The sequence below is a fragment of the Rhinolophus hipposideros genome, assembly GCF_964194185.1.
Source record: "Rhinolophus hipposideros genome assembly, chromosome: 14".
Classification (NCBI taxonomy): Eukaryota; Metazoa; Chordata; class Mammalia; order Chiroptera; family Rhinolophidae; genus Rhinolophus; species Rhinolophus hipposideros.
Window position 1 is genome coordinate 284,816 of NC_138060.1, and position 16,077 is coordinate 300,892.

Below are 16,077 nucleotides of genomic sequence, written 5' to 3' on the forward strand. Positions count from 1 at the left end.
CGAGGCAGGCCTGCGCCTGCAGGCAGATCGGGGCTTGGGCCTTGGGGGCGGGGCGAACGGCTGCTGGCAGACGGCTTGCGGGAGGGAAGGGGACTAAGAAGGGGGTGCGTGGGGGGGAAGCCCGGGCCGAAGGGCCTGGCGTGGGGCCGGGGCAGCGAGATTGTAGTGCCGTGTGGCGCCACCCATTCCTCTCCCCCTGCTCACCAGCCCCCCCAGCGCCACCCCTGGCCTGGGTTTATTAGGCGGGCTGGGCCACTCCCGAAAGACGAGGGCCGGGGCGGCCGCAAAAGCAGTGGCGGGCGGAAGCAGAGGGCACCCGGTATTCCCGGGCGGTCCCCCATCCAAGTACTGACCAGGCCCGACCCTGCTTAGCTTCCCAGATCAGAGGACATCGGGCGCGTTCAAGGTGCTGTGGCCACAGATGCTGGGAGCAGGCCCCCGCGCCACAACCATAAAATATCTAGAAGAAAATATGGGAAGAAACTTCATGGACATTACCCGGAGTAAGATTTTTACTGATATATCCCCTCGCGCGAGCGAAGTAAGAGAAAAAATAAACATGTGTGATGACATCAAACTAAAAAGTTTTTTCACAGCAAAGGAAACCATCAATAAAACAAAAAGGGATCCTACTGTATGGGAAAAGATATTTGCCAATGATATATCTGATAAGGGATTAATATCACAAATGTATAAAAAACTTACTCAACTCAACTTCAAAAAAACAAACAACCCAATTAAAAAATGGGCAGAGGACTTGGGGAGACATTTCTCTAAAAAGGACATACAGAAGGCAAGAAGACATATGAAGAAATGCTCAACCTCACTAACCATCAGAGAAATGCAAATAAAAACCACAATGAGATACCACCTCACTCCAGTCAAAATGGCTATTATCAATAAATCAACAAACAACAAATGCTGGCGCGGATGTGGAGAAAAGGGAACGCTAGTGCACTGTTGGTGGGACTGCAGATTAGTGCAGCCACTATGGAAAACAGTATGGAGGTATCTCAGGAATCTGAAAATGGAACTACCCTATGATCCAGTAATTCCACTCCTAGGCATCTACCCGGAGAAATCCAAAACTCCAATTCAAAAATCTGTATGCACTCCTATGTTTATTGCAGCACTTTACACAATAGCCAAGATATGGAAACGACCAAAATGCCCATCGGTAGATGACTGCATTAAGAAGCTGTGGTACATTTATACAATGGAGTATTACGCAGCCATGAAGAAGAAAGAAATCTTATCATTTGCAGCAACATGGATGGATCTAGAGAGCATTATGTTAAGTGAAATAAGTCAGAAAGAGAAAGACAAGTACCATATGATCTCACTTATATATGGAATCTAAAGAAAAGACTATGTGAATGAACTAATCAGAGACAGTTTTGGGGACGCAGACAAAAAACCGAGAGTGGTTAGATGGGTGTGTGGGAGGGGGTTGGGCATAAGGGGAAAGGTGAAGGGATTTGGAAGCAGCTGGTAACCACAAGATGGCCTCAGGGTTTTTTTGAAAATTAATTTGGGGAAGGTATTCTATAATGTTGTAAAGATTTTGTTGGGTATCCGATGGACATGCGTCCTATTTGGGAGACCACCTCAGGGATACAGTGGATACCTGATCATGGCATTGTACACCAGAAGCTAAACATTAATGAATGCCAACAATAATTTTATATATATAATGTGATGGTTCAGTATGAGGTCGGAGGGATAGTGGATGGGGGTGGGGGGTTCACAGTATGAGGGATATAAATGATGAACGTCTAAGTATCACCTTGTTTTGTACACCTGAAACTAATAAATGAATTAATTAATAAAAAAAAATAAATAAAATTTTAAAAAAATGAGCAGCGGACCAGCCTGCGTGGTGAGCGCGAACCACGCTGCTGGGCTGCTCCAGTCCGGAGCATCTCCCCGCTGGCGGGCTCCACCAGGGCCCCGCCTCCCGCCTGCTCCCCGCCTCCTCAAAACGCCGCCTGGGTGGACTGCCTTTTACTCCTTGCCCGAAGCGAGGCCCCTTCGCGCCATCCGAGACTCCACGGGGCCTCTACCACTTCCCTGGAGGTGGCAGAAGACAGACAGACAGGGGTTGGGAGTTGGGGAGGAGGGGGGAGGGACGCACAGCGTGGGACAGCGACTGGGACAGACGTACTAGGTCTGAGTTGAAGTGGCAGCCTCCCCACCAGACTGTGGTTGTGCCCGGGGCTGGGCTCCGTTACGGAGGCAGTGCCCGGGCGCTGGCAGTCACCTTGGGACCCCGGGGCAGGCCTCCAGGGTCCGCGGATTGCCGCCGGGCTCCGAGCCCCGCCCGGGGTCCCGCATGCGGGAGGAGAGGAGCGGCCCCAGGCACCCTTCTTGTGTGGGTTGTGTGCATGCCCGCCTGCCTGCTTTTCCCCTGTGCTGGTCTCTCCTGGAGCCGGAGGGCACGTGTGCTCCCAACTCCTCCCGTTTTGTCCCTGCTCTTTTGGTGCTGTGGGCGGGGCCACCGAGGTCTGCGGGAACAGAGGGCGCCCGGCGCTCCAGGGAGATGAAAGGGGGGCGGGGAGGGGTCGCGGTGCCGGCCATCAGAGACGGAGCTATCCGGTGGGGTGGGGCGGGTGGCGTTCCCCTTGGTCCGGTGTCGGGCGACACCCGGAGTCTCTGTCTCGGGGCCCAGGGGTAAGCAGAGCGATGGTCGTGCCCTGGGCTGGGTCCCGAGGTGCCAAGCACCAGCATGTCCTTGGCTGGAGAAAGCCGCCCAAGGCCGAGGCAGGCCTGCGCCTGCAGGCAGATCGGGGCTTGGGCCTTGGGGGCGGGGCGAATGGCTGCTGGCAGATGGCTTGCGGGAGGGAAGGGGACTAAGAAGGGGGTGCGTGGGGGGGAAGCCCAGGCCGAAGGGCCTGGCGTGGGGCCGGGGCAGCGAGATTGTAGTGCTGTGTGGCGCCACCCATTCCTCTCCCCCTCCTCACCAGCCCCCCCAGCGCCACCCCTGGCCTGGGTTTATTAGGCGGGCTGGGCCACTCCCGAAAGACAAGGGCCGGGGCGGCCGCAAAAGCAGTGGCGGGCGGAAGCAGAGGGCACCCGGTATTCCCGGGCGGTCCCCCATCCAAGTACTGACCAGGCCCAACCCTGCTTAGCTTCCCAGATCAGAGGACATCGGGCGCGTTCAAGGTGCTGTGGCCACAGACGCTGGGAGCAGGCCCCCGCGCCACAACCATAAAATATCTAGAAGAAAATATGGGAAGAAACTTCATGGACATTACCCGGAGTAAGATTTTTACTGATATATCCCCTCGCGCGAGCGAAGTAAGAGAAAAAATAAACATGTGTGATGACATCAAACTAAAAAGTTTTTTCACAGCAAAGGAAACCATCAATAAAACAAAAAGGGATCCTACTGTATGGGAAAAGATATTTGCCAATGATATATCTGATAAGGGATTAATATCACAAATGTATAAAAAACTTACTCAACTCAACTCCAAAAAAACAAACAACCCAATTAAAAAATGGGCAGAGGACTTGGGGAGACATTTCTCTAAAAAGGACATACAGAAGGCAAGAAGACATATGAAGAAATGCTCAACATCACTAACCATCAGAGAAATGCAAATAAAAACCACAATGAGATACCACCTCACTCCAGTCAAAATGGCTATTATCAATAAATCAACAAACAACAAATGCTGGCGCGGATGTGGAGAAAAGGGAACGCTAGTGCACTGTTGGTGGGACTGCAGATTAGTGCAGCCACTATGGAAAACAGTATGGAGGTATCTCAGGAATCTGAAAATGGAACTACCCTATGATCCAGTAATTCCACTCCTAGGCATCTACCCGGAGAAATCCAAAACTCCAATTCAAAAATCTGTATGCACTCCTATGTTTATTGCAGCACTTTACACAATAGCCAAGATATGGAAACGACCAAAATGCCCATCGGTAGATGACCTAAATTTTCTTGAACATTAGAAGCAAAAAATAAAAATAAAAAGAAGAGAGAGAGAGAGAGAGAGAGAGAGAGAGAGAGAGAGAGAGAGAGAGAGAGAGAGAGAGAAAATTAAAAATATTTTTAAAATCCTAACCTTTTCCTGGCTTTGCAAATTCAACCTAGGCTGGGGCACTCCTTCAGCGCTTAGCCAGGCCATTCACAAGTGCTTCTTACCCTTTCCTTCCTGCTACACTGAGCCCAGAGATCAGCCAATGGTGAAAGCTTAGAGTTTTCTTGTGTCTTTCCTGAGCAGGCATCCTGCCTTGAGGATGTGTGTGTCTAAATTTCCAGCATACAGGAGTGCCTTTGAATACCTCAATTTTACAAAGAAACTCCATCTCTAGCTCTTCACCCATGGCTTTCACTGGTCTATTGTGTGCCTCAATCTATAATGTTTTGTCCTTACTGGCTGTGGGTTGACAGTTTGCCTTACATTGCTTTTGCAGACCGCCTGCCTCTTTTCACCAGGAGTGAGTTCTGAAGTAGTCAAAAGGGGGCAGTGCTTTGTGTGTCTTTTAGCTTTCAGACAGGTTTGAACATACAAATACCTCTTTGTTAACAAGCTCTGTTCTGCGCCCTCTGAAACACAGCCAAGGGTCCCATATCAGGAATACAGGCCCCCTTCTTGAAGACCACCACCAGCACTGTCCTTACCAGGCAGTGGGTTGGAACAAAGGCTAATTAAAATGCCACAAAACATTCTATCATTTTAAGTTGTTTTTTTCTCTCCCAGATTTAGTGTTCACTTTGTTGATATAAAGATTGGCTTGTTTTCTAGAGTTCTGTCAGAGTTGATTTTGACAATTTTATGTAATTTTTTAAAGTTTCTGTGGTGAAACAGGCTCTACGATTAGCCTCTTCTCTTTTGTGCACTTATGTCAACCCAGATATATTTTGCAGTGTGTTGTGAGTTCAATCCAGGGCCCCAAACCAACAAATTTCATAACCAAAGTAAATTGCTTTGTTACGATAAATCTTGATTATGATGAAGACTTTCTTAAATTAGAGTATCAGTTTATAAAAGTTTAAGATAAAAGTACCTAAGGTAAATTTTGAAATCTGAAAGATTAATGAGGACAACAGTTGTATATGACGTTAATTCTCATTCTATCTTTCAAATTTCTGTATTTTGTGATGTAATTTTTTCAGAGAATGGAGAGACTAAAGTATATTATTGGGTATTGTGACATGACTTGACTAGTTGAGGTGTTGACTTTCTCTACATGACCTATATTTTAATGTTCAGTAGACAATGGGAGAAAAGATTTGAAGGTGGAACACCATAGGAGTTCAGTGAATAGACTTGAAGATATTCCAGTTACCAAGAAGGCAATCATTTAAGCAGTTTATCAGAATGAACGAGAAGAGTGTAAAACCTTAGATTCCCTGGAACCCAGCGGTCTAGATTCTGATTTAATAGGTTTGTAGTGAAGCTTCAGAATCTTGTGTCTAAAAATTTACTGATATAATTCCAGTGCTCAAGCTGATTTGGACATCACTGGCAGCAAAATAGCCAATTTCTTGAATTTTCAATTCACATAGTATGGAAGGCCTCAATTAGAAAACCATCTATATGTTTGGTGAGGAATTCACATCTCCTTTGAAAAGGATCATGAGCAAGGAGTAGTTTACTGTATATTTGAGAGGCACAGATTTTTCCAGATTTTATCGTCAACTGACCTATTTAGTATAAGTTTTGTCATTTCCAAAATGTCAGACAATTTTGAAATAGTTTACAAGCTCAATATACCACTACATGCCATAGAATGAAATTCCTTTTGGAGCATAACCTTTTAAAAACGTCTCACTGTTGCTCAAATGCATCTCTACAAAACAATAAGTATGGAACCCTAGGTTGTATTTGCATTAGGGTCTGTCTGAGGTGAATGCAGGTAGGCAAAGAATAACCATCACATATGAGTGTGTGTGAGACAAACAGGATGGGGATATCTTAGGGATGGTCGAGGAGGTGCTGTCCAGAAAAGAGTTGAAATTCTCAGGATAACAGAGAAGTAACAGTGAGAGATGTCCAAAGAACTTTCAAAAGCACTCACGTGAGAATGAGTTTTATATTCAAGCCCAGAGAAGGCATGTATTAGACCATCATGGCCGCATGTGTGACTTAAGAATTTTCCTGCTCCCTATCCTTTTCTCATTGGGCATATTCCCACCCAGGAACCAACTTGACAAGATGGAAAGGAGAAGAATCTATGGTTGTGAGGCCTGGCAAAAAAAAAAAACAAACAAAAAAGTTTATTCTACTAATTACACAACAGAATGTTTTCATTCTGCCTACCCCCATGCTTTTTTGGTTTGTTTTCTAAGAGATGTTGTTTCCTCTCCAGAATAAGGAATTTATGAGGCAATTTATTAGTGGTACTCACAGTGGCCACGTCCCTATACCTACTGGGGCCATGTTTCTCCTCCTTAAAACTAGGCCAGAAACCAGTATTCACAAGGAATGGAGTTGGCTCCTTGCTTGGCTTGGGCTCAGCTTGTGCTCTGACAACCAGAATATCTCTGGGCCCTGCCCCAATGCTGGTCTCAGTTTAGGGCCCTGGATCTCAGGCTTACAAAACCTGTGACTTAGGGCCAGTTGTGTGGCTTGGATATGGCCCCTGCTCCCATACTTATCTTTTTTCTAGATCTCCCATCTTTCCTTTGAGGACCCCAGTGTCTCTGACCCCTGTTCTGACTGACGACTGCTAAGAAACCCTCTGGGGTTGCCAAAGAGCTCCCTGCCCTGACTCCATTTCTGGTTCCAGACTTGCTTCTGGTTCTAGCCTTGCTTCTGGTTTTAGGCTCCCTTCAAGCTAGGATCAGACTGGGCTTGGGATCTGCCTCTTACACAACCTTAGAGGGACTGAGGATCATGTCCTGGAAAGAGAGGCAATGTTCTCAAACAACAAAGTGTCAACTGATTGTCATTGGTGCTAATTCAATGTCAAGAGGATTTACAATTTGTGGTGTGGTGAAAGAGGGAAGTTTATTCAATGTAAACTGCTCAAGTGTGATACAGCAAAGCTATGGTGGAGCTCAATAGTGCTACAGTTCAATTAAGAGACAGCACGACTGTGCGTCTGCATGGATTTGAGATGGCCCTGGGGCACGGCCCCTCTCTGGCTTGATAGTTCTGCTCTGCTACAGTCTTGTCTGGCCCACTCCACCTGCTCTCCTCCACTCAGCTCTGGTCTGCCCTGCTTTGGTGAGATGTCTTCGGTATTTCAACTCCAACTAGGTCAACTCAGCCTTCAATAACAAGGGAGAGTGTGGTCTCGAATGGGGTTGGAGGGGGTGATTTATACAGAGAGAAGTCCCCACCCCAGGTCCCTGATTGGTCTTTATGCCCATGAGAATGTCAAATCTCAATTTAATTGGTCCAAAAATCACGGTCTTATTTGGTCAGAATGGAGCCACTCTGTTTGGTCGGTGTAAATGCTAATGGGGTTATAGCTGTGCAGTTCCAGCTCTTATTGAAAGAAGAAACAGCTCAATCCTTTTGGTTGAAATACAATTCCAGGATCTCCTCTGTACAGGTTAGCTCCAATGGTAGGAACACAGTGCAGGCAGAATGTTCTGTTCAGTGTGGGAGGCACGCAGCTTAGAGCAGGTTTCTCCCTGAAGGGCAGTTTGCCTGAGAGGCCCTTGTTTAGAAATGGCTGCTAGGCTCTGTTATCATAATTGAGCTCAGTTAGCCATCAGGAGCCCTTCTTGGTGGGTATCTTCTCAAGATCACCAAAAGTAGCTGCTGGATATGTTGCCCATCTCCACCCTACCCAACAGTTTCCGGGAGAATTTCCAAGGAAGTCAGTTTGAGCTCTGATTACTTGCATGCAGATGCTGGAGCTCTGTTGGGCAGCACGTTATTTGCCCTGTAGCCTGACCACCCCCATATGTGTCTGTGGCCTGTCCTCTCAGGAGTCCAGTTAATACAAGGAACATTTTAAAGGCAAATAATGTGTGTGCCTGTCTTACATGATCCACGTTATTGGAAGACTTTAGCTTGTTCACAGGCAAACACATACATATCACACAGATATTACATGTGTTGTGATTGACATTTTTTTTCCTTCATGAGACTCATCCGGTGGCATATTTCTCAGTGAAGGCTTTAATGAACCTGGTTTCACCTAATTTATTTTTTCTAACTACAATTATTTTTCCTAACTACACATGTAATATATACACATATGTTAGAAATAATTATATACAATGAAAGTTGAAAATAAAAAATCCAAAATCTATCCCTAAACCATCTTTCTATCCCATTCCTCTCTTTGAAGAACGTGGAAGAAAGTGGGTGTTTGTCCTCACAAACTCTATGCATTTATAGGAATATCAAAATATATGTAAATATATATTTTCATAAATATTATTGAATTATTTGTACATGCAAATTACATTTTTGACCTAAGATGTACAAAGAGCTCACCATAACATATAAGTGCATATAAATTTATCTTCTTCTTTTAAATTGCTCCATAATTTTTCCAGTATATGGGTGAAACATAAATTAATGAGTCATAACCTTATTGATAGACCTGTGAGTGGTTTAGAGTCTTTTACTGATACAAGCAGTGTCGAATGAATGAATGTCTCTTATTTAGAGAATAAGAACTGTGTGTATGAGATAATTTTAGAAGTAGGTTTACTAGGGCAAAGGGTATCCCCCTTTTAAATTTCTACAAATATTGATTAAGATATGTAGAAGTTGTATCAATTGACACCTTCATAAACAGTGTATGAGGTTTTGTTTTTCTATAGCCTATCTCAGAATGTCAGTCAAGTGTTTGATTTGTTCCATTGGCATATTATTTTGGTTTTATTTTTAATTTATTGCTTAGAATCACCATATTTCCTCTTTGGGTGAACTATCTTCTATCTTTTGCCAGTTTTCCTTTTGGATTGTGGGGATTTTCTTCTGGATGTATAGGAACCATTTATATATTGAAATGATTATGTTTTACTGTCTTTTGAGTCATGAGCCTCCACCCTGCCTCACCCATATTGCTGCTTGTCAAGGCTGTGTTTTCAGTTGAATTAACTAATTCTTTTCTTCTATGAGCTCTGGATTTTGTGTCATAATTGACAGACTTTTCTTTTTTTCTGTTATTATAATTACCTACTTTTTTTCATTTAAGTATTGATCCATCTGGGGAATTCATTTTACTGAAATACATGAAAGTAAGAATCAATGACATTGAGTGCTTGCTGTCAATCAAAAATTGTGTTACCTTTCCATAATATAAAACTGAAATGGAAACATGACAGCCACATCAAGGACGGATTTTCTAGTCCTTTTGACTCGAATGTGTGACCAGTAAACAATTATAAAATATGCAAAGAAGTGGTATGTGTCACCTACAGGCCAAGACTTTTAAGAAGTTCTCTGTCCGGTTTACCATCTAGACATAGGCAACAGAGGAGCCTATTTGAAATATGGTGACGTAAGTTACCAGGAACTTGGGTCTCTGAATCACCAGGGGCAAGATAACTGTTCAGTGACCAGTCACATCTTCAGTGACTATTACATGAAGGAGAAATACACTTCCATTGTAATAAGCCACTAAAATCTTGGGGCTTATTTATTAAAGTGGCTGGCATGGCTTTACCAATAAAGAGTCCAATGAAGAGATAGGTATCTCTAACCACTCGTATGTGAGCACACTTCATTTTATTTAGTGAGTGTTCTGCCCACTGCCGATGAAAGGGAATTGCTAGTAACCTAGCATCTGTAAAGGACCTGGAATGGAGCTGATAAATCAGCTGGTGATGTTTAGAGTTAACCACATATTCAAGTGAGAATTCTGTTCAGTGCACCTGTGTCATCCACATGAGTAGACCAGAACTTGGCAGAATCTGAAAGTAAAAAACAGAGGTATATCAAACCAGTGAAAGCTTCTTATAATTCACCTATTAATCATCATAATGCATTTCAAAGAAGACATCTAGGACAAAGTTAAATTAGAGTTGTATACCAGGACAACAGTAGAATACTAGTTCTGGCTGAAGGCAACAGAGTTACCTATTGCATAGGAAATTTATTAATGACCTATACCATCCAAAATAGGCATCATTTGTCAACACGAATGGAGAACCAAAGATTTTATCTGCGGAATACATGAAGAAGGAACTTGATGAACAAATAAAAAACAAATATTTGGTGCTTAAGCTGAGGTTGATTGAAAAGCGTGACTGTATGAACTTTTCCTCTTGGCTGTCTGGCATGAGCCAGATTTTACAAGTAGTTCTTTGAAGAACTACTTGGAAAACCAATCTAGTGCTTTACAGTAGTATTGAAGTAGTTTGTGAGTGCATCTTCTATTCATTTTTGCTGCAATCTCTTCAAAACCATTTGTGAATCTTTAATCAAAGCGTTCAATGAAGGGAACACCTTGGAAACTGAAAGTTTTGAAGCCTTTAGCAAATTGGAATTATTAAAAACGGAGTGTGTAAATAGGAAGCCATTGAATTTGTCACTACCAAAGCGAGGAAGGATGTGAATTAAACACAGAGAGCTCGGTGTATCTGGTTTAAGTTTGAAATGTTATAACTGTGTTTTGTAATTTCCTCCCTTTTGAGAAGAATTTTTTGATGAGCTTCCTGGGGATGAATTTGCATTTGTATTGAATGGAATGAAATAGAAAAGGCCTGTTATTTTGCAACATCTCCATTTGGTTTGACAAAACATTCAAGATAATCAGAAATGGAAACAACTTATTTGCTGAGTTTTATGGCATAAAATATTTATCTAAGAATGGCAGTGTCAATGAAATAATGAAGACAATGATGACGAAAATATTTGGACTAAAATATTTAAACATTTTCACATATAAAAGCATAAATCATAAGCTCTACATAGTAGAATTTCCTTGAACTTTCCAGGAATCTCACCATAGGTAGAAACAGCATTTTTTTTCCAATAAAATATGGGCTACAGAGAAGTGTCAATTAAAGGCATCAATAAATTCAAATTCATTAATGATAAAATGCAAACTTGAAGAATATTGCCATTTTATAAACCGACTAAAAATAACAAGTTGGAGCACCAGAAAAGGAGGAGAAATACTTGAAGAAATAAAGGTTAAAATATTTTCAAGTATGATGGAAAATATCAAACAGGTTCAACAGCTCAAAGAGAACCTTAGAGGCCTGAATAGAAAACACATCATACACAACCATATCATCGTCAAATTCCTGAAAACCAATCATGAAGAAAAAATATCTCAAAAAGTAGCGAGAGAAATAAAAAAGGCAGATTTTATAGAGAAGAACTATGTAACAGGGAAGGCTGACTTCTAATCCAAGCATTACATCAAGAAGACAATGGAATTACATTTTCAAAGTGCTGAAAGAAAATAACCATGCCAACATAGAATTCTATGCCCAGTTAAAGAATTCTTTAAAAAGAAAGAGGAAATAAAGGCATTGATTGATCCCTAGTCAAAGAAGAAATCACAAGGGAAATAGGAACTTATTTTGAAATGAATGGTAATGAAAATTTCTGGGTATAGTTAAAACTGCATTTAAAACAAAATGTGTAACATTAAAGGCTTTCAGAGAAAAGAATAAATGTTTAAATCCATGGCTTGAACTACCACATTAAAAAGCTTGAAAATAGAAAGAAAATTAAAGTAAAAGTAGAAAACAAGAAGCAATAAAGAAAAGAAATCAATGAATTAGTGAATGGAGAAATCATAAAGAAAATTCAGAAAGCCAAAATTTGGTTCTTGGAAAAACATGATGTCATCAGTAATCCCTTGATCAAGACATAAAAGGATGTAATACACATGGTCAATATCAAGAATTGCACAGGAGACATCACTGGGAGCTTTAAAATGATGCTAAGAAAATAATTAATGGCCACTTATGAATATGGGTCCTTGTAAGATAAGACATACCTAAACTGACCCAGTAAGAAACACGACATCTGAATGGTATTTCATTTGTTAAAGAAAATGAATTTGAAATGCAAAGCCTTCCCAGAAAAACTGAAGGCCCCAATGATTTCACTGGTGAATTCTTCAAATATTTAAGGGAAAAATAAAGAAATGATATTAATTATACATCATAAATTTCAAAAAATAGAAGAGGAGGATTATTGACCAGCTCATTTCCTGAAGGCAACATAACCCTGATATCAAAACTTGAGAAAGATGGTACAAGTAAATGGAAGTACAGACCCATATGTCTCATCATCACAGGAACAAATATTGACAAAGTAGTCACAAAACAGAGCAATATTGAAAATCATCATATGACATGATCAAATGTGAGTCATCCTAGGAATGCAATGTTGGTATCATATTTTTTTAAATTTATGTATTGGGGTGACAATTGTTAATGAAATTACATAATTTCAGGTGTACAATTCTGTATTACATCATCTATAAATCCCAGTATGTGTTCACCACCCAGAGTCAGTTCTCCTTCCATCACCATATATTTGATACCCCTTACCCTCATCTCCCTCCCCCCACGCCCCTTACCCTCTGGTAACCACTAAACTATTGTCTGTGTCTATGAGTTTTTGTTTCTCATTTGTTTGTCTTGTTCTTTTGTTGGTTTTGGTTTATATACCACATATCAGTGAAATCATAGGGTTCTCTGCTTTTTCTGTCTGACTTATTTTACTTAGCAATATACTCTCAAGATCCATCCATGTTGTCACAAATGTTCTTATATCATCTTTCCTTAACGCTGAATAGTATTCCATTGTGTATATATACCACAACTTCTTTATCCATTCATCTATCGAAGGACATTTTGGTTGTTTCCATGTCTTGGCCACCGTAAACTAAGCTGCAATGAACATTGGAGCACACGTGTCTTTATGTATAAATGATTTCAAATTCTTTGGGTAGATACCCCGGAGAGGGATTGCTGGGTCATATGGTAATTCTATTTGTAATTTTTTGAGGAACCTCCACACTGCCTTCCATAGCGGCTGCACCAGTCTGGATTCCCATGTTGGTGTCATATTAAGAAGTCATTCAACATAAAGAGAATTAGATTAAAGTAAGAAATGACATGATAATCTTAAAAGATGGATGAAAATTGTATGATAAATTTCAGTATCTATTCGTGATAAAGCATTTCAGCTTACTCAGAGTAGAGAGGATCTTTCGCAACCTGATAGAAACCACTATGAAATACCTCCAGGTAATTATTATACTTGATGTTTCCCATAGAGATGGGAACAAGGCAGTGATCCTGCACTTAGTATGTTTTCCCACGTTTTTCTGGATGTTTTAAACCAATATAATAAGACAAGTAAGAAATAAAGATTATATCAGAAGAAATAAAATGGCTTTTATGTGCCCTTCCCATAGTTGTATAGATATACTACTAAAATCTGCAAGAACTAATAAATGGACATAATCAAGTTACACTATATAAGGTAAGTTTACAAAATCAATTGTATTTTTATGTACTAGAATAACATGGGAAAGGAACTTAAAATTAGTGTTATTCAAAATGCCATAAAAATAAACAATACTTGGAAGTAAATATGCCTAAATCTATAAGATGTTCTTGAGACAAATTAAGGACATAAGTCAATACACACATAGACTATTTTCACAGATGGAAGAATCCACATTGCTAAAATGGCTATTTTCCAAATTGATCTGTAGATTCACCATAAACTCGTCATGATCCCAGAAGGCTTTCTCTCTCTCTGTCTCTCTCTTTTTTTTTTTTTGGATAAATTGACAGGTGATTCTAAAATGAATATTTAAATCTAAAGAAACTAGAATAGCAAAAACAATTTGGAAAAGAAGAAAAATGTTGGACAACTTACACAACCTAATTTCAAGAATTACTGTACAGCTTTAATAATCAAGGCAGGGTGATATTGGCTTTAGTACAGATAATAAGATCAATGATTAGAAAAAAGCCACACATAAATTGTCAACTGATTCTTTGACAGAGGTGCCAAGTTAATCCAAATTAATTAGGGAAAGGTTAGTCTTTTTACTAATGATGCTGAAAAAACCAGAAAACTATTATGGAAATAAATGAATCTCTTTGCATACTTCCTGACAAACACAAGTTTATGGATCAAATGTAAAATCAAAACTACCGTGTTTCGCCCAAAATTAGACCTAGCCGGACAATCAGCTCTATCGCATGTTTCGGAGCAAAAAATAATATAAGACTGGGTATTATATTATATCACATTATATTATATAAGACCCGGTCTTGTATTACAGTAAAATAAGACCGGGTCTTATATTAATTTTTGCTCCAAGAGATGCATTGCAACTGATTGTCCAGCTAGGTCTTATTTTCAGGGAAAGACGGTGTCTGTCTTGAGAACAACACAGGGATGAATTTTTTTTGTAATCTTGGAATAGGCAACATTTTCTTAGAGAAGACACAGAGAGCTCTAACCAAAAATGGAGAACGAAGGGGAAGAGGAGGAGAAGATGGAGAAGGAGGAGAAAGAGAAGAAAAATGGGATTTCAAAACTTTAAAAACTTTAGTTCATCAAAATACACCTCTAAAAGAATGCATAGCAAAGCCCCAGATTGAAAGAAAATGTAAGTTGAACTTTTACATAATAATGCATATTGGAAATATAATGAAAATAATACTCTATGCAAGCATAACATAAAAATCTGAAAAATACTCTTCATCTAGAGTAAAATATTGTGTCATGTAGAATCGTAACTTGCTAAATTTCAAAGATCGAAAATTTTTGCACTTGGAAACAGCTACGTCCACTACTTAGGAGGTGCATAATGTATAGAAGCACTGCCAAAAACTTGCACTCAGTGCTTGTGACAAAAAGGCCAAAATACTCTCCAGAGCATCAGAAATAGTCTTTCTCTGCTGGAATCCATTTCTGAAAACTCAGAAAAACGCAACAGCTAAAATTGGACTCTTTCCTCTGAAATGGTAGATTAGAAAAATAGTAGATACTTTTTCCACTAGCTGCCAAACTTACGTAGTGATTAAGGAGAAGTGATTATTAGTGCATAGCATTTTAGGTTCAAATGTATATGCAACTTAAAAGCACAAAAACCTAATAGTAGCCTTAACGTGTTATAATGTAAGGGTTTCATCCCAAGAAAGTTGTCAGAGCTATTACTGGTTTTACCTCGATTACCTCGATTTTTACCTCGATTTTTAGCTATAATCTTCCATGATTTATTTCTAATGATTTATATATTTAATTTGTTTCACTTGACGTAAGGATGTTTCTCAGAATGCCTAATGATGTCTTAGTTTAATAATTGTATTATGTCTGTATGATCTGTGCTTCTGGGTGTTGGTAAATTCATTTTTATATTTCCCACTCAGTTTTATAAGGACAAAAAGATGATTAAATACTCAAATATTGGCAAAATAATTGTACAGACAAGTGTGGTGACACTGCCAAAAATGAACAGTCAGTAGTGTGGTTAGTTATGAACTGATTAACTTAATGCAAACTCACCTTTGGAAAGACAACTGAAGGATTTAAGTGACAAATTTAAGGTGGGTTTTTATTTTTTTTTATTTTTTTTATTTATTTATTTTTTTTTCATTAAATAAATTTATTTGTTAAAATAATTTAACTCCAAATACAACTGTTGAATTTGCATTGAGTTATAACTACAATTCATGTTTTAATTGAAACGTCAAAGTTTAACAACTGACATTGTTACAAAACAATAAACTGTTGTTCAATTTTAAATGGTCAGTTGTATTAGAGCTCAACAATTAACTGTGAACTATATTTTTCTCTGGGAAACCCCAAATCAATAATGATAAGTCTGTTTCCAAAACCCACTGCAGTCATTCTTGAAACCCTGATCAAGATTTAATAGATGCACAATGACGCATTAAAAAAAAAATAGACCCTCCCCCATAGTCTTTAACATTTGATTGGCTAAGGAGACAATTAAAGCTTACCCAGAGCTAACACAAGACTACAAAAAACTAAAAAACAAAACAAACAAAAACTCAACACAATAAACAAAATAGCACTTTCATATTCATACACGCACAGACAATATTCCCACTGGACAACTCTTGAAAACAAAGAGCAGACATCCTTAGGCAACATTTCTTTACATAGAAAAGCAGATATCAGTAGTTTTACCACA